Here is a 4,986-nt window from a genome sequence, read left to right as displayed (position 1 = left end):
AGTGTTAATTTTCAGTTTTCGAAATATGATTTATTAAAATTTTATAAAACATCGTATTTTGCTAGTTTATATCTTGCCTGAAAATCAAATGAAATTCGTGTACCTACGAACGAGACAGTCTAAAGTCCTTATACTCGGAATCAAGGAACCACATCAAGCTAAACCGAGGGGAGAAAATATAAAGCAATTAATCTAATGAAACAAACCCTCAAAAGTGACACAGAAGAAAACCATCCACTCATCCTAAATCCAATTACACTTGCTTTAATGTTCCACATTAGTCTCATTTGAGCAAGCCCACAATGCTCGTTGTTGAGATCCCTTAAGTATTTAACGTCTCGTTTAAAGCTGTTGATTCGTCGTAAAATAATTGAACACATTAAAATTACATTATTTCCTTGTGTATGGAATTAATGTGACCACGTCCAAAAGTTGTTAAATTAATTAATATAATTGGCTGAGTGTATCGTTTTAATAAACCCTCGTCCTTTGGAACTTAAAACTCTTTAGGTGTTTCTGCACTTTTTATTCGCTAGGGTTACATTCGGTTACCTGAAATATATGTATGTATACATGATTGAAGTTGGCATTCCCAGTACAGTTCTGTTTCAAAAATTACGCGTGGGCAACGATTTTAACACGGTTCGGGGCGCGTGTTTGCGTAACACGTAGCGAGTCGAAGAGCAGTCAACAACGATTGGAAAAAATCGTGCGTGAACGATTCAGTCCCGGCTGATCCGGAATGGGAAAGTTGATTTTTCGCTAGACCCGCGAATGTCCGACCATGCGCCAATATCATCATCGTTTTTTCCCCTCTGCGTCTCTCTTTCGTTTTTCGTCTTTCTCACCTACGTTTCGTCGATCTTTTTTCCAGTCTGTATCCGGCACAATTCGATGGCGCGCGCGCACAGCCCGGCGTTCACGCCGCACGCGCACCACTGCCACACCGTGGTCATTACAAAACGCTCTTCTGTTTATCTTTCACGCACTTTGTACTCTGGTATTTTTCATACCGCGACGTTTATTTGTTGCCTAGTTTCCGCGCCGCCGCAAATTACGTACATAGTGATTGTTGATTCTTTTCTCTCTCTCGCATGTGTATTTCCCTAGCCCCAATACGCGACCAGCTACTCTTTTTTTACTCTCGCACCGTGTCGCTTCGTTTCGTTATGAATTCATGTCGCGATTTAGATAGTTCGAATTTATGGTCCCGCGATGCTTCGGTATGCGTATTTTGAGAATCGCTCTGGGTAGATTTATGCATATGCTGTTATACGCGCTTCTAACTGTTTGCGTAGTCATTTTAAAAGAAATTGGAGGTCAAATGAGTGTCCGCGTTCAGCATAAAACTTTTATAGCTTATTAAAATAGTTGTTGCCCTACTAGTCAAAGGATATTGAATGCAATCTTTAAATTCCACGCGTGAAGACAGTTTCTTGTTGGGTCCGAGTGTACAGTTTGTCATGGGAATTATGGAAGGACTCTTGTAATTTATTGAACAAATATTGAACGTATATTTATTACACAAACGAGATGTTTGTACGTTGAGATACAATTAATAACTGTGCTAACGATGAATGAGCGTGCCGTTAGGAAATTGATTAGTCGGCAAACAAGGAGTAGCGTCGAGTGACCCGAGGCTACGTTCGCATATCCCAACATTTTCATTATAAATTGTTGAATATTGTTTTTTTATGTTGAGTCGATAACGAAGTCATGCTCAGCCGAGTAGAAATCGGGACATTTACCTTACTTACTTAGATGTACTCGTAGATATCATACGTAATGTAATATCGACTTAATCACACAGTTGGTTTGCCATGAATCTAATAATACCCGATTTCGTAGACGCGAATCTGGGACGTATCGTACCTATTCGTAGCGCGGTCAAATTCGAAGAGGTATCAAAGAAATACCCAGCGACCGGCGGCCGGTGGACCTACGGCACGTCGGATGACGCGCCTATCGATCCCCTCCGCCCACTTTTTTCAATGCGAAAGAGTACTCTTTTTTTCGGCGCATTGTTCGCGGCTCGCGTTTTGTTCCCGTGCTCTTCCATTAGACTCGCTGTTGCGACCACAGCCGTGAACGATATCTCGATGAGCGATGATCTCTGTTTCCCGTATTCCTCTGTCCCTCGGAATTTTTTTTTCTTCTCTCTCGCGTCCTGCCCACCCTCCAGCCTACTCCAAACCCCCCCCCCCTCCCCGGCCATCGGCCCCCGCGTTGTTGTTGCACACGGTATCACGGCTGATCGGTCACTGTTTGATCAATTGGCCATGTTATTTCTATTAAAAGTAGATGCGAGTGACGGGAAACGCTGGCTACATCAACTCGAATGAACCGCGTGAACGATCGTCCTCGATCGGAATTATTTCCTTTTTCCGTTATCCCCTTTTATTTCGCGACAAATATTCTCTTTTTTTTCGTCTACTTTCCACGTTCCACGTGCACACCGAAAATCCCAGTGAATTTAAATTTTCCGTTCGATCGATCGTATTATAGAGCGGAACGTGGAGCCCTGACGAGACGCGACGTTCGCCACGTGGACGGTAAACTACTATAATGGCGTTTCGCTCGGCGATCCATTACAATTATCGTGGGAACACGTTGCACACTGGTAGACACGTAGTTTCGCGGCGCGAAGCCCTGCCGAAGGTATCGGCGCCCGGCGTTAATTGCCAGAAAATCCTCGTTTCGTTTCATTCGAAATACGTGATGAGACGGAGAAAAGCAGCTGGGAGAACGATCGTATCTTTTCGCCGATATCCAGTGAGGATGGATCGCGTTTTCTTTCTTATTTCTCCCGCAGACCGCTTTAAACGTCTAGACTTGGTTTTTTAATTTCAGGGCCCGGAAGATACGATTTCAAAGTGAAAGTAGAGGCGGTGCAGACTTATCTTTGCACTTACGATGTCGAAGTCGAGTGGAAAATATTAATAATAAATATAATAAATTTTGCAGAGGAATATTCAAATCGTTTTTAATTTACAATTTTCGTATTGCTTACTTATGAAAGCTTGAAAAACATTTTCCTCGGTACAGATTGAACATTATTCTGATTAGTCACTGGATTTCACAATGCTTGGTATTCAGACCGAAACGAAAAGTCGAACTTTCACGGTAAGAGGCAGATATTACGAAACCGGTGGCACGCAAATAATTTAATTTTTTCATCGGTGTCGTACACCGTTTAAGAAGTCTCCTCTCGACGCGTGGGGAAGGTAAAGAAAGGCCTCTTAATGCAGTTGGAAGAAGAACCAAGATGGCACGAGCGAGCAACTTTCAAAGTGGAATCCCCGTACTTGGGAATTCTCTTTTCCGTTGTTCCGTCGAGAATCGAAGCACGCGTGTTGTACGTGACTCTCCTCGTTTCACTGTAGAGCAAAAGGGAGGGAAGCGAGAGGAAAAAAATAAAGTTCGTATCTTTCCTTCTTTCCGCGCTCGTGTCAAAAGACCAATTCCCCTTTGTCGCCGTGGACTCGGTAATTAAATTTTTGCAATTCAAATTTACCGCGCTCGCTCGCTCTCCCGTGTCCGGACGTGGACCGAGCCTCCTCCCTTCGATCGGTCGTTTTTTAATGGAACGCTGGAGTTGCTCGTTATGATTTCGTAGTATTTAATTCGGTCCGCGTACCGGTTAGCTGTCCATATTTTCTATGAAAGCTTAGTCCGCGGTTGTTAAAATTCCCCGAGAAGTTCGCGCGGAACGGCAATGCGTGCTTCTACCGAAGATTGAAGCACGTTCTCGCTGCAATACTACGTGACTCCGTTGCTCTAAACATCAAAAGCTTTACTCTTTTTCCTATTCTCTCCTTATTTCCTTTTTTTTTTATTCTCCTTCTTTCGACTTATTTACTTAGATTTAAACTTCGCCAGACAGCTTACCTCCTACAACAATAACGGTCTTGGAACGATCAAGAGGTGTTAGAAAAAAGAAACTGAACCGTTCTTGCAATTATTGTACAATATTTATTCCTTTCTAATTTTTACGTTATGGAATTCTGAAGTCGAGGTTTATTAAAGCTGGAAATCATCCGCTTGTTCTCCTTCTCGTGAACTCGTATCAACGTTTCGCATCTTTCTATCGAATGCATTTATAACCAGGTTTAAATAGCTCGAGGAAGGAACTTCAGACGCGCGGGAATACATTTTCATTTTCGCGGTAGGACACCGGTTGTTAACATCCCCCGGCAAGTTTCGACAAAGAGACGCTGCCGTGTGCTAGCCGTTGTCGTCGTCGTCGTCGTCGTCGTCGTCGTCGTCGTTGTCAACCGACGATGCTCGCGTGACGCGTTGTTCGCAAGTGAGAATTGAAGCACGTTTCGGCTGCAGCGCTACGTGACGAGTTCTCGCCGCCTCCGCTAGAATAAACGGCGAAATAGGAGACGCGAGGTACAAATCAACCGAAACGTATTCATATTTCACGTGCCTCGGCTCCTCCGTTCCGTTCGAGGCAACTTTTTCGCTCCCGCGTAAAGCTGCCGCTTTCTCGCCCCCTCCCCTCCTCGTCGGTCCCGAATCTAATAAACCAGCCTGCGAAATTCCTTATATCACGATACGTGTGCTCGACGACGCGCACGTTTCGCGAATATTTCTCTTTTTCTACTTTTTTTACGCGTCAACGCGGGACGATTCCGTGCGTGTATACTTGCGCCGTTGTTTTTACTATCGGTGTTTAGTCATTTCGTTTCTTAAGAATTAAGAATGTATACAGGGTACGTCCCGTGACGACTTCGAATAAATCTAAGGCATTTGTTGTACGATAAAAACTTTCAAACAAATACTGCATAGCTTGAAATGCGCCTGAAGTCCGGTTTTCATTTCTTTGCTTTTTTATCGAGATGTCAGAAGTCACAGTTAGTGTTTTATATGGAATGACACATATTTTTCATGGAATTTGAATAGAGGACTATATATTGAGTTAGAAAGTATTGTGTCACAAAAGACTTAAGGTTGTATATACCATTAAATAAAAACAATGAG

The 4,986-nt window shown here is 43.3% G+C and overlaps 1 protein-coding gene across 1 annotated transcript in view; it reads right to left on the bottom strand.

The window, feature by feature from the left end:
• The window catches only part of LOC113463922 (uncharacterized), a 4,280-nt gene extending 3,794 nt beyond the window's left edge, over positions 1 to 486 (bottom strand). Inside the window, exon 1 of the mRNA XM_026811144.1 lies at positions 207 to 486. The gene's annotated coding sequence lies outside the window, so the exon portion shown is untranslated. The remainder of the gene's footprint in view (positions 1 to 206) is intronic.
• Positions 487 to 4,986: the final 4,500 nt, after the last annotated feature.

This window comes from Ceratina calcarata, unplaced genomic scaffold (genome assembly GCF_001652005.2).
Source record: "Ceratina calcarata isolate Rehan_Ccalc_2016 unplaced genomic scaffold, ASM165200v1 scaffold192, whole genome shotgun sequence".
Classification (NCBI taxonomy): Eukaryota; Metazoa; Arthropoda; class Insecta; order Hymenoptera; family Apidae; genus Ceratina; species Ceratina calcarata.
This window is presented reverse-complemented; position numbering and strand designations above follow the sequence as displayed.